The sequence below is a fragment of the Cryptomeria japonica genome, chromosome 2, assembly GCF_030272615.1.
Source record: "Cryptomeria japonica chromosome 2, Sugi_1.0, whole genome shotgun sequence".
NCBI lineage: Eukaryota > Viridiplantae > Streptophyta > Pinopsida > Cupressales > Cupressaceae > Cryptomeria > Cryptomeria japonica.
The window spans coordinates 533,090,533-533,111,335 of NC_081406.1; the positions used below are offsets into that span (position 1 = coordinate 533,090,533).

The 20,803-nt window shown below is 35.4% G+C and overlaps 1 long non-coding RNA gene across 2 annotated transcripts; it reads right to left on the bottom strand.

Moving 5' to 3' along the window:
• Positions 1 to 2,046: 2,046 nt before the first annotated feature.
• LOC131052143 (uncharacterized) lies at positions 2,047 to 6,544 on the bottom strand. 2 transcript variants are annotated; one of them, XR_009107292.2, is made up of 3 exons: positions 5,841 to 6,544; positions 5,627 to 5,693; positions 2,047 to 4,186 (listed from the first exon to the last, which is right to left on the bottom strand). It is a non-coding gene; the product is annotated as an uncharacterized LOC131052143 (long non-coding RNA). The 2 variants fall into 2 exon arrangements; XR_009107293.2 differs by lacking the exon at positions 2,047 to 4,186 and adding an exon at positions 4,601 to 4,871.
• Between the last annotated feature and the right edge of the window lie 14,259 nt (positions 6,545 to 20,803).

A 20,803-nucleotide genomic window follows, 5' to 3' on the forward strand; every position in this document is an offset into this window, starting at 1 on the left:
TATTTTTATTTTAGTTTATCTTAATGTAATCACACTCTAGAACATATTCTTTGACATCTATTACAACTATATTTTTATTTTAGTTTATCTTAATGTAATCACACTCTAGAACATATTTTTTGACATCTATTACAACTATATTTTTATTTTAGTTTATCTTAATGAAATCACACTATAGAACATATTTTAATTGAGTGTCCAACTTGGATCCTAGACATCTATTACAACTATATTTTTATTTTAGTTTATCTTAATGAAATCACACTTTAGAACATGGAACAAATTTTAATTAAGTGTCCAACTTGCATCCTATAATTCTTTGACATTCTATTACAACTATATTTTATTTAGTTTATCTTACTTTTGAGAATCGTTTACATTATTCTCAAAACAACCCTAAAATTACAATCATATCTCTAAAATTAATAAAAAATAAAAAATAAAAAAACATTGAACTCTGATCATGTCGTAAATTAACCAAATTTGTGAAAAAATATTGATCTATTAAAAAAAACATTGATCTATCTCAATGATTTAAGTAACCAAATTTATTCTTAGTCTTCTAAATAGATTTATTAATTCAATTTGAAGTTAAATGTTGATTCGTCTCTCTTGAATGTTATTTTATATTTATTTTGAAGTGAAAAAACAACTGAAAGTTTTGAGTTATACTCCATACAAATATCTCCTAGTCTGATTTCAATGAGTTATACTCCATACAAATATCTCCTAGTCTGATTTCAACAATTTAGATCATGTGAAAGTAACCAAATTTATTCTAGTCTACTTCCACATTTATTCTTAGTCTTCTAAATAGATTTATTAACTCAATTTAAAGTTAAATCGTGAATGTCATTTTATATTTATTTTTAAGTAAAAAACATTGAAAAAAAATAAATGTCATTTTATGTTTATTTTTAAGTAAAAAACATTGAAAAAAAAAAAAAAAAATCTGAATTATACTCCATCTATAAGATATGTATTATGATCGTTCTCCAAAAAAAAGAAAAAAAGAAAAGAAAAAAAAGATTTATTAATAAAATTGTACTCTAATAAAATTACTCTATTGATCACCATTAACCATAACACCTCTCCTTTTGATGTAATCAGGAACCTTGTATGCTTCCACGTAGAATCTGCCGAATGTTTATATTTGTTTAAAAAGGGTCCTAATCTTGAAAGGAAATTCGTCGAAAAAAAAAACCTTGGTTACGTCATCATGTATGGACAACAATGAGTAAGACGATTGAAAAGAAGAGAAAAATTGCGCGTCTAGGAAACAAGTGTCATTGCGTGCCTAAGCCTGCGAAAAAAGTGCGAAATAAGCGCGAAAAAATAAAAGCAACTGTAGGTAGAAGAGGAAGAAGAATGATGTGCACAAGAACTCGTGTTTTTGGGGTTTTCCAATGAATAAGAAATAGTTGTCTTTTATAGAAAAAAAATTATCATTTTGTAACACTTATTAATGCATTTTGACTTAATATTCTGCGAATCAGATACGTCTTTCCATTAATCAAAGACTTAACATTACTATTCAACACATTTTGGATCATAATATCTCAAAATTCCCTTTTTATCGAAAAGGAAAAAGGAAACGCTAACAAATTTGAATCAAACAACTATAAACTTGCAACATATATGGACCTTAGACACTAGGCCCACTAAGTATGCTCAAAGTGACTGAAAGAATACCATAGTGACAAATAAAAGAGGAGTATTCCAAATAGTAACAAATATAACAAGAAATAGGACCAAAAAGAGTTCCACATAGGCGCGATGATCATATGCTATCACCCTTTTTGGTAGAAGGCAAATGATTTTGTTTGGGTAAACACCTTTGTACCAAGATAAAAAGGGAAAATCGAACTTGATCTATTTACACCATGATTAAGCTTAGACTCGAAAGCTAATAAAAGGTTGCACACAGAGAGGTTGTTTATAAAAGGTGTAATAATCAGCCCCGCTGGGAACTTGAGCTGTAATCAAATGGTGAAAATATGATTAATGCCTAGTCCAGTAGGTAAGTCGAATAATAATGGTTCTTAGAAAACAAGAAAACCAAAACAAGTAAATGACAACAGATCTAGTTGAATCAATTCGTTATCTAAAGTTGGTCACAAAAATCAGAATATCTGCTGAGCTTGCCTTCTAACGAAGCAGACACTTAAGAGTGTACCTCTCAATTACAATACTCTGAAATGATTTGATGCAATGTAGATGACAGCTTCAGTTACAGAGTACCTCAAATAGGAGATGCAATGTAGATGACAGCTTCAGTTACCGAGTACCTCAAATAGAAGTACCCTTAGAATTGATAACAGGTCGTAAACAACATAGCTGTCATTTCTTTTACATTCTTTTGAGTTGGAGAGTGGGGCAACATGGCTATCGTTTGTTAATTGCAGTTACTTTCTAGATCCGAGTTAGAAACAATTTTTGTGTCCTGAAGTTAGTTCAGAACACCATACTACTTTAGGCCTTTAAAGGTTCCTTCCATTCACATATTTCAGTATTAACTACACCCGAAGGCTGGAGATGCACAATAATTCAAAGTGTGTTAAGACTATATGATTTCTTGAAATCGAGACGTCAGCATTCGTAGCAAGGAGAAAATATCAGACTTTTTATTGTGTTAAAATGTTGTAAAATGTTCATTGTAAGATGCTCCAGTAATCCATCATCAGGAAGATCATGCTACAGTCAGGATGATCAGAGTGTGCTAAGTCTGAAAATTATACCTAATTGAATCAAGAAGCTATTTTGGAACACCCATGGCCAGTATTTTGGAAAACTCATGGCCAAGTAAACGTACATGTTATCAAACAGAGTGGGATAAGTGTGAAAATTGTTACTAATTGAATCCAGAAGCTATTTTGGAAAACTCATGCCAAGTAAATGTTCATGTTCTCAAACAATCAATTTGTAACATATGACTCAACTGCTCTTCTCAAAATGCCACACCAGAAGCTACCAAAAGTCTTGTGTACAGTCCACAAACACACAAGCATTTAATTTGGAACTCGGCAGAAAACCATATGGTTCCAATTCCTTTTAGATTCTATTTGGTCACTCTTAGTATAGGTTAACTTAACACTAACTCTTCAAACAAATCAACGCTATGAATTCTCATTCTAAAATGAATGGCAAAAGGTCAAACAGTGGTTTTTTAGGTCACTGCCTAGCTCAACTCAATGTCTTATAAGCACATCACCTAAATCCACAAGGGTATAACGTTGCCATAACCATAAACACACCAACAAACCAAAAAACCATGGCAGAAACAAGGAGTACAGTAAATATTAACATGGTATAACAGAATATTTTAAAATATTCCCAGAGTCATACCATACCTGTAAAACTCTTTTATTGTTTGCATTGTTTTGTATCACACGATAAAACACAAATTGTGGATAACAGCACCACAAGCTTTAATCACTGGTGTGACTTCCACAACCCTGCTTAATTCCCTATTCTTTTGGAGGATGCACGAGTCGAACTCTCAACGCTCTAAGGAGAGGAAATGACTCCTGGTGGCTACCAAGAACCCTGATCCTCTGACCAGTTTTTTCTACTTGCTGTGACTTTGACATGGTTATATCTTATTTCTTTTCTAAGAGGCCCACATTGAACTGACATGGTTCTTTCTGTCATATGGGAACCTAACTTGAAATTTGAATTGAATCCTTCTTTTCTATGGATGCCCATCTTGGACCTTTTATCATGTCTTGGCATTATACAGAGCACTCACGCGAGTCTAACACTCTTAGAATATTGGTTTCAAAGAAAAATAAAGACTACATTAACAATACTTAATAATACAGCAAAGATAAAGAATCTCGTTGAATAAAGATAACAATATAACGTCGATTTTCAAAGTTATTACCAGTATTCCTCAATGGCAAACATCTGCGGAAACAACTATATTACATCTACTTAAATTGACCCTAATATATTATTAAGAATAGAACGAGTACAGACATTTAAATGTTTTTGCTTTTTAAAACCCTCCAGGTAAAATCGTAAGACGCATAAACCTAAGCTATTTAATCAGGGCTTTCCCACGATTCGTAGTTCTATCATTCCTCTGTTCACTTTCACATCTCACTGCCCAATGGCTACCGTACGACTTACCAGAATCCCTTCTCCCAGAGGATGTAACCATGCCATGGGCCTGGCCTAAATTCACCTAGCCAAAGTAGTCATAGATATCACTTTAAGATTATTTGAATGATGCTTACATTTGAAAATACAGAAATTAAGATGGCTAGATTTACTAATAAGAAGTTGATCATTTGTTTAAATAAATAATAAGTCTGATAAACTTGTACAAGAGAATCAATGCGTACAAAATTTGAAGCAAATAAAAACAAAACATGCAAAATTTTCGCCTGGAAAAACTCTTTTGAGGCAAATATGAATAATCAGGTCAACCGTTCACGATACAATATTAAAATCTTTCCTTAACCCTTTCAAAAGTGGTTCATGCTTTAAAACCAATGAGTTAAACAGAAAATCCAATAAAACACCAAATATAAAATTCCAATTTGCTTCACAATTTTCCAATTGCGAATAGTTAGCCCCATTTGATAATTCAACATGAAAAGTATACAATACACTACCTAATAATTTCATTAAAAAATTCCAAATTTGCTTCACAATATTACAATTCCGCGTATATAAACCCCAATTGACTATTCAGCATGAAAAGCATCAATCACACTTTATAACAATTTCATCAAAAAAAAACATATTTATGTTGCAAGGTTTAGCTAGCATGAATTTTTTCATCAAAATGATGAAAGTGGATAGCATCATCAGAATGATAAAGGTCGAAGAGAAATCCATTAATTTCTTTGATCAAAATTTCAGATCTGTCATCAGAAATCAGAAGGAAAAAAGTAGATAGCATCATCAGAATGATAAAATTAGAAGAGAAATTCAGAAACATTTCAAGCTATATCGTGGATTAATGAAAATTACTTATATTAAATTAAAGTCTAGTCTCAGTTCAGATACAATAAAACCCAGACAGACATTTGATAGCAACATCAAATCATATATCACCTTTCTCAATTATGAATTCCATTTTCTCGTTAGCAAACAAAGCAGTGATAAAATACAACTTACCCGCCTACTTCTCAAGGGTTGCCCTCTGTTCCAATCTAAGCTTAAAAAGGTCTACTATTAAATATTGCATAGTAAAAAGGAATAATCAAATGTAGGATCTGGAATTACAAAAGCTAAGGAAAACCACATAAGTTCGAAGATAACAATTATAAAACAGTAACTACACATTTCATGATATGAACAACAGTAGATTTCACGGTAGAATAAAAGTTATCAAAAACCCTGTGTTGTTTGATACAAAGAAAGAAACACAAACACAAATAACAAAGAAATCCTGTGTTGATTGATACAAAGAAAGAAACTCAAACACTAATAATAAAGAATCGCGCACATAAATTTAAACAGACGGACCAAAAGAAAGGAAAACCTCTAATTAAATTATTATTTAAAGCCAATCAAAACAGCGATATCAGATTCGGCATAAAAGATAATATGAACAAATAAACGACGGCCAGAGCACCATAACTCATGATTAAGAATAGCAAAAATTTGTAAATACCCTTCTCAAGATGAGCTCCGATTATATGCAAATAAATATCGAAGCAACGCAGGTACAATGAGATAAGCTGTCAATCAGATAAAATATATCACCATTTCTGAAAATTTACTAACATTGAATCGTTTCGTAATCATATCTAAAAAAATTCAACACATTATTAAACGAATAAATCATCCATATGCCGAAAAATAAGCCAGCAATAAAAAGCACGTACCTCAACCGAATAATCTTATACGATTAGCGTTCTACGCCATGCCGTTTGTTTCTTCAGTGTTTGCAGCTGATTAAATTCAGTTACCATTGGCTCAAATTCAATTGATGCAAGTGGGGAACAAATTCAAACCACAGCACACAAGCAGAAACTGAATTTCCACCTGTTCATTCTCACTAATGAAAAAGGACATCCAAAAAATTCCATCTGTTCAATCTCATGAATGAAAACAAACAACCGAGAATTCGCTCTTGTTCTGAATAATTTGTTCCCGACCTGCACCAAGCGAATTCGAGCCACGAGTAAAAATTCTCCAACACAACGAAATTCAAGCCAAAAATTCACAAGCAGGGACCATTTGAAGCTCCAAACCCTAGCTCGCCACAGTACCTGGAAAGCCTCTCTTGCAAATTTCAAGAAACTCTTGCACTTAATTGAATTGAAATTCACCCCACATCCGCCACACATTTTGAGATCTTGGTTGGAAAAATAATATCTGGCATTGAATTTTAAAGCTGCGTGGTGAGAATGAGTATACGTCGTACACGCGTGTTGGCCGTCTTGAGAATTAATGGCGAGAGAAAGAGTGTAGAAGTCATGATATCTGCTGTTTCACACTTTCCAAACCGCTGCCGTTATTCGTGCGAGGCAGGTAACTTTCCAGCTGTTCTTTACGTCCGTAAACAGCTTTTGAGTGACGTAAGAGCTTTCCGCGTTTTACAGTTTAAGATATTTTTTGTTTGGTTTGGGTGTTATATAGCTATGCTAACTTGTAGCTGCCATCTGTCTTATCAATTGCTCTTTTTTTACATTTTGTGTACTATTTTTTACTTTTGTCTATGCAGCATCCATATTGTATCATTGACTGAGTTAATTAAATTAGTTAATAATTAAAATATAGCAAGTGTTTATTTTTCAATTAATTATTAAATACTGTCAATATTACAATATGGGCGTTGCCCTATTTTTCCCTTCTAATTTTTGGAGCCCAAACTTTAACCTAATTAATTAATTAGTCCTATGGCTAATGGTCTTTTAGACGATTAGGACAAAATTCTTTCATTGGTTCATTCTTTTCTAGGTGTTGTTGAGTTTGGTAAAGTTAGGTATAAGGAGATTGGTTAAGTTATATTTTGAGAGTATGTAAATATTATATTTTAAACAAAAGTTATGTGTAATTTAGTTAGGGAAATGGCTATAGAGGAGACACAATATCAAATTTGTTAGGGTTCCAAAAAAAAAAAATCTTGTAAATGGCATTGTTAAAAGCACGACACAAATTCTACAAAATCTTGAGGTAAGTCACCTACCACAATTTTAGTGAGTGGTTTTTTTGGAATCTATAAGCGTCGAAACATTTTTTGTTATGCTGCATTTCATTCTAGAACAATTGTGTTTATATCTCCCTCATACCACTCCTTTGAACTCACAAACTTCCTCCACGAACAATTTTTTTGGCAACCATATATCAATTTCATTTTTCCCATGCTATTTTAGTACCCTACACCTCAATTTTGCTAAAAGAACATTTAATGTTCTGGTCTAGACATAGCACTTCATGGAGATCCATCTTTGCTTAGATTTGTCTTGCATTAGGAGGCATCAAATAGGATTAAAAAAATTGCTATATTTTTGTACCCAAAAATAAATTAGTGGGTTGTAAATGACAACATATCAAAAGATCCCATACCATGAATTGATAGCCTAAATCTTTGTGGGTGTCATTCCTTGATGAGGTTGATTTGGTAGCATCTTATGAAAAACCTACTATATCTCCTTAGTACTTTATGTGCTAATTGCATGACTTCTAAATTTATAAAGTGTATACAAAAAAAATTGTGATAAATAAAATGATTGAAATGGCAATAAACAACCTAAGCAAGCACAAAATTCAACCACACTCAAGATTAGGATGCTTAAAAGGAAAACTGGATAAAAGCAAATTATAGTTGATTAAGATGCAAACTCTAGATTATTCCTTTGATTTGATTGTCCTTCGATTTGATGTGTGCTCGATTCTAGGATTCCAAGGGTGCTTGAGGATGCTCCATGATTGAACATGCAAAAACTAAGCTAAAATTGGATGCAAAGTGGATGGATGTGAGTAATTAAATTGGCATGATAACGGTATGATTGCATGAAAGTGGATGACTTGCAAAGGAAAATGAGGAGGTTAAATAAGATTGGATGGGATGAGGGAGATGCTTGAGGATGTGTCGCTTGTCTTAGTTGAGGATAAGTGGCAATGCAAGGAATGACAAGTGTCCTTGAGAAGGGCAAGTGCCGATGCAAAGAAGGACAAGTGTCATCAAGGACACGTGTCCATTTGGGAGAGAAACACCCAAAAATTAGTTTATTTTTCTAATATTTAAGAAATTAGGAATGTGCACACATGTGACAAAGGAGGTTAGAAGGATAAGGTTGGTTAGGAAACCTGGGTTAGTTAGTAGGTTAGGCTAGAGGGAGGGTTAGATGGAGGGTTAAGGTTAGGAGACATATGACTCAATTAGGTTATTTGAATTATTTAATTCAAATAAAAGGAGGAAAAAGATGACAGGAACTAAATAGAATAATTATTTAATTTTATTTAGTAGAAGGATAAAGGGGGGATTAATTAATTAAAGCATTAATCAATTGATTGGAAGGGGATGTAATATTTAATTAAATAATATTAATTATTTAATTAATACATGTGGCTAGGGGAATTAAATTTGATTGAATTAACTAACCAAATTTAAGTGTCTACATTTTACAAAATCTGATACAAAAATGCAATAATCCCAAAGGCCACAAATGCCCATTAAAGCAAAAGCAAAAATTGTTGGCAAGAGACACTGCACGGGTCATCCGGTGTTGTCATTGATGGAAACCCAAGTCAGTAATCTCATCTGCATCGTGTGATTTGATCGTACTAGAAGGCAGATTGAAGATTGGTTCAAGTCCGACAGCCTAAAACGAAGCATCCGACAAAGTTCAATATTTTGATCGGTATTTCTTTTCGGGTTGATATCTTGTGTTGTGGATTTCAAGGAAGGTTTTTGGATGTCCGAATTACCTTATTCCAGAGTTTTAGCCTCCGCTGATAATTGTTGTGTGTGTTAGAAGCTTTTGTGTACCAGTTTTTGGCTTAACAATGCTTAACAATCGATTTGCATGGATAATCCTTATGCGGATTATGCGGAATGATTTTGGTGATTGATTTTGTGGTCCAAGTATTTTGTCTGGCAGTTTTGGTAGGAAAATTGTTTTGGTATGCATTGGTATCTGAGTTCATATTTGGCCGACAGTGTGTACACGTTTCATAATATGTTAAGTTTTCTTGAAGCCGACATGCAGTTGAATTAATTTCTTGTTGTGGATATATAAGATCAATTATTATGATCATTTTGGATATCGGTGGGTACGCGAAATGTGATGGTGATCATTTGTGTGCAGGTTGGTGATTTTGTTGGATATTGTTGCTGCTAAGATATGTTGTCATTGATGTCAACATATTCCCGTGTTTTGGTATTGCAGAGAGTTGTTTGGTGATCCAGTGTTTGCATTGAGTTAATCTGGTTGGTTTATCTGTTTGGGATGTTGAATCAACTAGAGATACTCCATTCTTTATTGATTCCATGATGTTATGTGGTGATTTGATCGAGTTGTGGATTCTAGTATGAAGATTGTTCTTCTGTGCTTTGTAGTTGGCAGAGTGGTATTTGATCTGTTGTGCTCCGGTATGACTATATCTTTGGTTGCGGATTTGGGAGAGTGTTTTGGATGTTCATGTGTATCTTCATTTCAGATGGTTCGTGATTTGGTGCTCCGCAAGTTATCTTTCTAGTTTGAATTGTTGTTGATAAGTGTTCTTGAGTGTTAGCGTGATGGTTGATGAAGATTTGATTAAGTGGTATTGGTGCAGTTATTGTGGATGGTTCTTAACGAGCTTGTTGGTGCTTCCTAATTGTGTCCTATTTGTTTTGGTGGTCTGCATTGATCCTTGTGCGCATTCTTGAAGATCTTTTGGGTCCGGTGATATTCTTTGTGTTATGCGGTATTTTTGGAGATGTAACGTGTTGTGGTTGATCTTGGTGAGATTTCTAGTGTTGCATGTTTGAGGATTTGATTTGGATTCATGTTATGTCCTTGTCGACATTGTATTGGTCTAGTTATGGATTTATGTATCGTGTGATGTAATTTTGTAATTAGGTCTTATGTGTTGAGCTGACCTTATGGTTAAGGTTGATGATTTGTATAAATAGGTGATGTAATCATGTAAGTTGTGTGTCTATGGTTAATTTTTATGATTTGAGAGAATAGTGTATGTGCGAACAAGCGAATCTATCATTCGGAAGTGTGGAAGAGCAGAGAAGAGTTGTTGTGCAGACAGTGTGCTTAATTGGAACTATAATCAGGCATTTAGAGATGTTATTCTTTCAGTTCATGTAATCTGGATTATTGTCTGATCTTTGTAAGGTAGTGAGCCTTCTGAGGGTTGTAGCCCTTTGTTGTTTTGACCAGTGAGCTCTAGGCAGTGTGCCTGAATGCATGTGCATTCCCCATTGTGATATTTACACATACTAATCGAGTTTTCCACATCAAAAATATTGGTGTTATGTGTGTTGTTGTTATTGCATTTATCTTTACTCTTGGTGCAGTTTATCAAATCTGAGATTGTGCTTAATTTGTTTAATCCAATGAAAACCGATTCACCCCCCCCCCCCTCTCTCAGTTTTCCTTCATTGTTGTTTACAACAGATTTGTGCTTCGAATTATTGCAGAATAGTGGATTAGAGCAGTGTAAGGCGGAGTATGAAATGTTTGCAAAATGTGCTTAACCGGAACTATAATCAAGCATTTGTAGATGCTATTATTTTTCATATACTCCAGTGATCTGTTGTAATTCATTTGTAGGCAGTAAGCTTCTCTTTTTAAGAAGTGAGCTCTAGGCAATGTGTCTGAATGCATGTGCATTCTCATTGTAAAACTTTATATTTGAGTATACTCATCTTGTGGGTCTCATCCCCACTGTGGTTTTTCCCTTAACTAGTTTGTCCACGTATAAAATCTTTGTGTTATGGTGTTCTAGTTGATTGCTTTGTGTTCTTGCATCTTTCTTTTGGTTCAATGTATTAAGTGGTTGAACGAATAGATTAATAAAGTTAAAGTTTGCAAAACACTGATTCACCCCGCCTCTCAGTGTTCCTTGATTCCAACAATTGGTATCAGAGCCAAGTTCCTCGAAAGAAGTCTAACAAATTGAGGAGGATTCAGGAAGGTGATTCAATGGATTCTAGTGGTCTTAAACAACAACTTCTAGTTGCACTTGATTATCTTGACCAGTCCATAGCTGAAGTCCGAAAATTAAAAGTGAATCTTAAGGATGCTGAGAAATTCATTCAGTCATTGAAAGAGAAACTAAATAAGTCTAAGGAAAAGAGAAAGAAACTTTGTGATCAGCTAAAGCAGAAATAAAGGCAAAGCATAAATTATGATCACTTGAGTGAAGCCTCGAAGGAGAATACAAAAGAATGTGAGAAGCTTGCAAAAGACAATGTTGTCCTGAAGCATGAGATATAATCTATAGTGATGGGGTTGACCAAGTTGATTGAGGGAAGGAAGAAGAATGAAGAGAATCTTAACCAAAAAGATAGATCTGATGAATGTTGCAGACTTAATTGTGAGAATGATTAGCTAAAGCTTGATCTGCATCAATCCAAAAACAATAAGAAGAGCTTGAAAGGCAGATTGTCATTCTTAGGGACGAACTTGCTACTACAAATGAGTACAAGGAAAAGTCCAAGATTAGCTTAGCTAAACTTGATGTATTGCTTCAGAGTCAGAAGAGTGAGGATGACAAGCAAGGTTTTCGATTTGAGAAAGGTGAAATCTTTGAATATGGTCAAAGCAATCCTAAGTCAGAACATCAAAAGAACAGAGCTGAATTGTCTTTGGTAAGGAAACTTAATGCTCAAAAGTTCAATGGAAATTGTTTTATTTGCAATAAATTTGGTCATAAATCTAGTCAATGCAGAAGTAGAATAAATCAAAATGGTCCACCATTCTTCAGGCGGTGTTTCAAATGCAATAAGTATGGGCATTAATCAAGTGAATGCAAAAGTATGTCAAATAACTTTTCAAATAGAATGAATGTTAGATGTTATGCATGCAATAGATTTGGCCACATTGCTAATCAGTGCAGATCAAAAAAAATCAAGGGAATTACAGGACTAGACAGAGAAATGTTGTGTGCTATAATTGCAACAAATCTAGTCACATTGCAAGATTTTGTAGAAGCAAGAATGTAAACAGGAAGGGTCTAACAGATAAGAACAAGAGTGTGTAGACAGATGATAAAGGTAAAGGGAAAGTGGATGAGATTAGGGATCAAATGAAGAGGACAAGGGTAAAGAAGAATGATTATGATGCAAGAAATGGATCCGCACTTGAATCTAGTGCTGGAAATTCCTCTGGGAACTAGTTTAAGGCTACTAGCCTAGGGGGAGTTTTCAAGAAGATCTTATTCTCCCCTGCCAAAAGTTGGTACTGTAATGCGGTAGATTGTCAAAAGTTGTATTTTGGTATTGCAGATGTTTTAGAAGGATCTCCAGAAGAGATTGAGTGATATTGAAGATCCACAAAAGAATTTTTGTGGAGCAGTCTATGAAAACATGGTATCAAGAAGGTTTAGGGAAAGTGCATTTATTGCATAAAAAAGTTAAGTGTGTGAATGATAAAAGGCAACTTTTATTTCTCATTTGTCACTTTGCATTCTAAGAGAAAGAAAAGGAGCGAGCTCTGCAAGAATATTTCTATGTGATTGAAGTGTGAAGGCGATTCCATGTGAAACCCTAATCCGGCAAAGTAAGTTATTTTTCTAAGAAGCTTGTAAATTTGAAATCTCTACAAATGGATACTCCTTTGGTAGTTTATATAACTGAGAGATCCTGCCCAAAATTCAAAAAACACCCATTCAAATCCGTAGAAGATGATCCACTAGGTGCATTTTCATATGTTTCATACAATGTTCTTCATGTCAAAGACATTAGGGCATACATTCACTCAAATCTTGAGGAGTTAGGAGGATACCAGTTGTTAAATTTGTACACCAATCACATATTAGAAGAGGATTTCAAGATCAAGCCGAAATTCAATACTTTGAAGGAGAAGAACTTTACGCAGGTCGTTAGGTTTCCAGTGTTTGACAAAAATGAGTGGGTCTGGTATGTTCTGAGCCAAATTCATGTGGTTAAACCAACCATTCAAGATCACTAAGGATGTAATTAGAACTGTAACAAGATTTATCTCATCTAGTGGTTTGCTCATGCTCCGCTCTATGAAGAATCAAATGGTTACCGATGCAACCGATTCCAAATTTGACAAAAGGGCTATAAAAATAAATGATATTGTTGAGTCAGATGTGAAAATTACTTCAATGGTTATTGGATACAAGGTCTATCACTCCAGCCGAGAGAACTTGGTATCAGGTACTACTATATATGTTGCATATCAAATGGTGAAGGAGAATAAGGAGTATGATCCGTGTGAGCTACTCTAGGGCTAGCTTATGGAAAATTTGTCTAGTATTAAGAAGGACAAGAAGAATACATTCAAATATGGCACCTTGATCTTATGTTTGTTCTTCTATTTCATGAATGAGATTTTGGGTAATGGCAATGTTCAATGGGCTAGTGACCGACCGGTGGCGGTCCAAATCATAGATCTTTTGTATAGCATTGGAGATAGCAAAACCCAAAGAACTACACTTTGGGGATACTTCAACAACTTCCAGAGCATGATGCAGGGTAGGGAATGGATTCCTAAATCTGTTGTGGAGAAATACAAGGATACAATATGATTCATGGTAGAGATTTATCAATGCCTAATGGAAGCAGTGGAGCCTAGGATAGTATGGATCATGCCCATGAGGTATGAGGTAGATGAGCAGATATAGGAGGTGTATGCTCAACACTTGCTGAGTAAGCCTATTGATGCTTCTGAGGAAAGGTTTGGCACATTCGCTGAGAAGGAATTGCAATTGCATAGGCAGTTCAAGAAGCCTGAGATTGTTTGGAAGGTTAGAAAGGAGGTGGAGCAATATGCAGAAAGCATTGGCATTACTGTTGAAGCAATCCAAGAAGCAAGGAAAAGGAATATGTCAGTTGTAGAGGAGCCATTCAAGGTTAAGAAAGACAATCCATAAGCCTCCTCCACAAAATCAAGACAATCCAAAGCTCTACACCCTCCTTCTGTTCTCAAAAGCAAGCTAGCTCTGTGAAATCTAAAGCCAAATCATTTGGAAGAGAAGTAAAGAGGAAGAAAGATAAGGGCACATGGGTATATGTTATTGTTAAGGATGATGAAGAGACTGAATTCGATGAAGTTGTGAAGGAGATGAAGTCCAAGGGCACCAAAGCATTAAAAGTATCTAGGGACAAGCCCTCCGGTGGAGAGAAAGCAAGCAACAAGATGAAGATTGATTCTGGAAAATCCAGTATGTTAGTTGACGATGTGGCAAAAGCTTTGACTGTGCAAGGTAATCTGAAACAACTCTCTAAGTTTTATGATAAGTTTGATGATGTTGATCAGAGAATCCTTGAACAAGCCACTATCAAATATTTGAACACATTTAATAGAGCTCTTGTTGAGATTATGCTAGAAATTTTGAAAAGCTTATATGATGTTTTAGAAATGAGAAGAGTTAGTGCTCAAGCTGAGGATAATAGACTAAGAGAGTTTATCGTGGTCAATCTATGTCCGGTAATATATGTGGAAGAGATGAATAACATATTCAAAGAAGCCAAGGAAGAGTTTAGAAGCAAAACAAGGATTAACAAGTTTATGATTGGGCAGACTAAGGAAGTGATCAAAGAAACAGAGAAGATCTTGAAGTTAGTCATGCTTAGGAACCAATTTAATGTTTTCTCAGAAGAGGCTCATGGTGGTGGTGACTCATCTGTTCCAAAAGTCCAAGAATTGCATTCAAAGGTTAAACAGGTTGAGGTGAATGTTCCTTCTATTCCGAAAGAGGGAGAGGTGGATAAAGGTGGCGATGAGGTGGTAAAAGCATATACATTTGAGGATACTTAGAATCCTCTAGTAGATCAAGTTGAGACATCTGTGAAGAATGAAGTCCCATCAAAGGAAGAAGCAGAGAAGGTGACTGAAGAGAAGGAGGTTGAGGCCAAAGAACCTATTTCGGAAGCAAGAGACACTACAAGGGCAGTGAAGGAATTTTTGGAGAAGGATAAACAAGAATTATTTGATCCAGCATTAGCTCAAGGTTCTATTAATCCGGCCTCTCTATCCCCCATTTAGAATCTACAATTAGCATCATTTTATTAGGCTAAGGCAAGGGAAGAGATTCTGAAATCCCACATCGAGGACAATGAGCTACTGAGTCTTGCATCTGGTATCTTGGAGAAGCTTATGCCTACATATGTGAAGGACTCATCTGATACTTCCTTTGGCTAGCTAATGAACCTAATCAATGTTGTAAGTACCCTTTTTTAATCTCTTGAGAAGTCAGCAAAGGTCAAGGTCCAAAACGAGTTTGATGCAAAAAGATTCAATAAGTTGAAGGGAATGATTGCAAATGATAGAGTTTTGTTAGACACTTGTGTTAAGAGTATTCAAGATGCCTTATCTGAAGGAGGAAGTGTCTACAAATCATGTTTGTCATTATCCAAATTTACTGAGGGTATTGAGAAGCATATTAAGGAGCATGAGAAGCAAATGGTCAATATATCTCAGTCCTTTGATCCTTTAACCAATTATGTGGCTAGTCAAGAAGGTCAAGTCATTTATTTGCTTGACAAGATTAGGATTTTAATGCATGATAAGGACAAGGTTGTTAGTAGAGTTAGTGAACTCTGAAACCTTATTGGTCTTAAGATGGAAACAACGCTCAATGCCTTAAAGGAAGCCCAAGATGCCATAGCAACAAATGATCCCTTAGATCTTCAATCGACAAAGATGCATACATATATTTTTAGTGGTCACGTCTCAATTTTGGAGAGTCTTAAGAATGGTTGGGATAGTCATTTGAATTCATTGAATAGCACTTTTGTAGATATATTCAAGCTTATGTAAGTTAGTAAGGTCTATGTGTACATATGTTGCTGTATATAGAATTTTTGTATGAATTTGGCATGCGAATACCTACCTTTGCCATTGATGTCAAAGGAGGAGTGCAAGACAGTGAAAAATGTCATAATCATCTCAGGGGGAGCTTTGAGAGTTTTGAGTTTTTCAATGTGTTCATATGTTGGTATTGATTCCAACACAACCATTTTTCACTAAGTGTTGACATCAATGCCAAAGAGGGAGATTGTTGGAAAGAGACATTGCACAGGTCATCTGGTGTTGTCATTGATGGAAACCCAAGTCATTAATCCCACCTGCATTGTGTGATTTGATCGTACCAGAAAGCAAATTGAAGATTGGTTCAACTCCAGCAGCCTAAAACAGAGCATCCGCCAGAGTTCAGTATTTTAACCGATATTTATTTTCGGGTTGATATCTTGTGTTGCAGGTTTTAGGGAATATTTATGGATGTCTGGATTACCTTATTCCATATTTTTAGCCTCCGATGATAATTTTTGTGTTTGTTAGAAGCTTTTGTGTGTTGTTTTTTGGCTTAACAGTGCAGAACAGTTGATTAGCATGGATAATCCTTATGCGGATTATGTGGAATGATTTTGATGATTGATTTTGTGGTCCAAGTGTTTTGTCTAGTAGTTTGGGTAGCGTGTGGAATTGTTTTTTGGTCTGCATTGGTATCTGAGTTCATATTTGGCCGACAGTGTGTACATGTTTCATAATATGTTAAGTTTTCTTGAAGCCGACATGTAGTTGAATTAATTTCTTGTTGCAAATATATAAGATAAATTATTATGATCATTTTGGATATTGGTGGGTATGCAAAAGGCGATGGTGATTGTTTGTGTTCAGTTTCATGTGCATAGGTTAGAGATTTGTGCTCCAGATTATTGCAAAACAGTGGATTTGTGCTTAACCAGAACTATAATCAAGCATTTGTAGATGCTATTATTTAGTTTATATGCTTTAGTGATCTAGTGTAATTCATTTGTAGGCAGTAAGCCTCTGTGTTTTTAGCAGTGTGCATGAATGCATGTGCATTCTCATTGTAAAACTTTATATTTGAGTATACTCATCTTGTGGGTCTCATCCCCACTGGTTCTTCCCTTAACCGGTTTTTCCATGTATAAAATATTTGTGTTATAGTGTTGTTGTTGATTGCTTTGTGTTCTTGCATATTTCTTTTGGTTCAATGTATTAAGTGGTTGAATGAACAGATTAATAAAGTTAAAGTTTGTAGAACAATGATTCACCCCCCCTCTTAGTGTTCCTTGATTCCAACAATAACAATGTGGATCCCAAAGAAAGAAGAAGCAATGCATTTAAAAGAAAAATTTCCAATGGCATCCAAAGTTTCTAGTATGCAAGCTAAACATCCTTTATCTCCATCTCCTAACTCTATTTTGGGTCCCTACACCCCAAAACTGCCTATCATAATTTCTCCATCTTATCCACCCGCTCTATCCATCTCCCCTCCACTCATCCCACATCCCCCACACCATGTGCCAATGTTGGTCCTGACAACATCCCCCTATCACGCTCATTTTTCATCACTCCATCCAAACACTATCCACCACCATCTCCCTTACACCGCATACATCCCCCATCAAAGCCCTCTAATCCAATCCTTTGCATAGTACACCCATCTTAATAAAGTTGTACCAACATCGAATGATCACTCCAAATGGGCTCCTATTACCTTGATATGGAACTTGATGCTCGAGTCCTCCATCCATCTCCCTTATCACTTATCTTCCAAATCCATTTATCCTCATCCATCTCCATCCATAAATTTCCTCCCAAAAATCAGAAAAAAGCAACAAACAAAAAAAATCAAAACAAGAAAAAAATCAAAAGAAAACAAAAAAAGAGAAAAATGTGTCCAATGGTGAAAACTTGGCAAACAAACGCCTTGGACAAGTACCATAATAAAAACCTAGTAAATAGGCATCATGTGTAATTCCCTTCATCCTTTTGTGCTATATGCTTGGAGGCAAGTTCTTCTAACCATCCATTCATCACTTTCTCCATTCCATCTACCTACCATACTCATCGTATCCTATCCATTTCACTTCCTCCATCCTCCTTTGGATCTTGGTAAAAACAAAAGGCCACCATGTATACATACTTTGGGCACCTCTTAGCCTTTGTTTCCCCCTCACACTTTTCCTACATTCACCTTCCTATCCACCCATCCTTCCTCCCATCCATATAATTCTTCTGCATACCTTCATAGTCCTTATTCACCCATCACTGTATCTTCCATCAACTTCCTTCAACTTCTTATCCTCTTAACAATCATCCTATCATATCCCTCATAATGCATCATCATGAATGACATATCCTAAAAGAGGCATCTTATCCCTTTGTGACATAGTCCCTAGAGACCCTATCACACCCATAGTCTATCCACTAATCCATCCATCCAACAATCCTTCTCTCCCATTTCCTCCATCCCTCCATCCATAACCTGATCCTCTCCCAATTCTCATATACGTCCATCCCCTCGTCCCTCATCCTTTCATCTCCCAGCCACATCCATAATGCTTCCATCACCAAATCCTTTTCATCCTATCATCCATTCTTTCATCCCTCCTATCATATCATTCCATCACCCCTTACATACCTTGTCATTTGTATCTATCTCTAGGCTACCCTTATGCAATCCAATGCCATCCATATAATCAATCCATTTGCTACTAGCAATCCACCATTGCATGCAAATCTATCTATCTCCCTTAGCTATCCAAATTTAAGCACCAATCAAATCACCCAATCATATCCATGGTCTTGTTCCCAGCTTTGCTACAAGCCTTGATCACAATTCAATCACCATCATTAAGATGCATCCTTCCCAATCTTTGGGTTGTTTTGGGGATATATCGTTCTTACATCAACAACACCCCATCAACCATAAATCTCTCATGTCTTTTCATCTTGACTGAGGCAACACCATGTTTGTCTTTAGGTCCTCATCCATCATTCATAATTCTTGTATATCTTGTAAATAGTGTCTTGTACATAGCATCGGTCATGCATCTCCATCTAGGTCCACTTGTACATATGTGTCCTTAGGTCTCCTCCCTAGTGCGCTTAGTGGTTGCCATGTTAGTTGTATTTTTGTTTCAGTCATGAGTCATCAAGATCATGTCCCATCAGTTGTTTTTTCAATCAGTTATCCTAAAGCGTCTTTATCATCAAGATTGTACCAGTTATCTTTTGTCATCATGTCCTTTTATCCAATCATCAATCCATGTAGTATGTATCCTTCCTCAAGTTAGACATCATCGAATCCAGTCCGTTAATTATCCTTTTGGCAAAATATATTTGAGGCACTCGTGTTGGCTTTGATTTCTTTGTGATCTTTGTTTAAATTTGTTGAGCTCCTTTGTTTTTCTCCTCTTGGTTGACACAATCCTTTATACAATGGTGTGCTATGAGTGATGAAGCTAGGGGCATGGTCTTGTTTTCTTTCGCTTGTGTGTGTTTTCTTGATGTGTCCCTTATTGTTCCCTCATGGGGTCTCAGATATCTCGTGTTACACTAGGGCATGTCTTTTGTTTGTGGTTTGTGTAGCACATTTCCCTTAGGGTTCTCTGTGACTCTATGTGGTGCTAGGCTAACCTTGTGTATCTATTTGTTGTGTCAATCCTATGCGTTGGTTGTGATTTCACCTTGGTTCCTCATACCCTAGTGCCTCATATATAATGCTAAATCAAAATAAGTTCTTGCTACATGGCAACCCATTTCCAAGGGTGCTCACACTCTATGATCACTTCATGTACATCCTCGGTTGCATTGCATTTGTCTGATTCTTTTCACCCCTAGGCCTCGTTTTGAATTGCTTTCCACCTTGTCTACTAGGGCAATGTTTCTTTTGATATGTCACCCAGTCCTCCGTTCCTATGCACCTTCTCGAAGGGACAACATGAATCTTGTCACCTTGTTTCTTTCATTCCTCAGAGTCTCATTTTCTTTGCACCAACGCTATTCTAGCGCTACCACAAAGAGAGGCAAAATGTAGACACTTAAATTAGGTTAATTAATTTAATCAAATTCAATCCCCTTAGTTGCCTATATTAATTAAATAATCAATATTATTTAATTAAATATAACACCCCTTCTGGCTAAATTAATTTAATTAATAAGGCCACGTCCAAATAATTGATTAATGTTTTAATTAATTCATGCCCTTTTGTCCCTCTACTAAATAAAATAATTCAATTATTTTATCTAGTTCACGTCACTATTTTCCTCCTTTTATTTGAATTTAATAATTCAAATAATCCTAATTGAGTCACATGTCTCCTACCCCTATTTAACCCTTCCTCTAACCTAACCCACTAACTAACTTGGTTTCCTGACCAATCTTATCCTCCTAACCAAGCCTATCCAAATCATGTGCGCATTCCTTATTTTAAGAAATTAGGAAAAAGAAACTAATTTTGGGTGGCTACCTTCCAAAACAGATGTGTCCTTGGTGACACTTATTATTCATTGCATTAACACTTTCCCTTCTCAAGGACACTTGTCATTCCTTGCATTGTCACTTGCCCTCGGGTGAGACAAGTGGCACATCCTCACGTATCTCACTAGGAATGACTAATATATTCCAAATTCCTTTAATCCATCCTTACAAACTTTTCTTCCATTTTCATAGAAATTTATAATGCAAATTTTTTAAATCAATATCATAATATAAGAATATGACATCAAACAATAAATAGATTTAAAGCATACGGTAAAAAACCTCAATGATAGCAATCACATTGAATTCATAAAAATTAGTGATGAAGTTGGCTAGTCAATTACTTAACCTAATCAAAATCTCCAAAATATACATCAATACTTTCCACATCATGCCATTAATGTCAAACCTACCG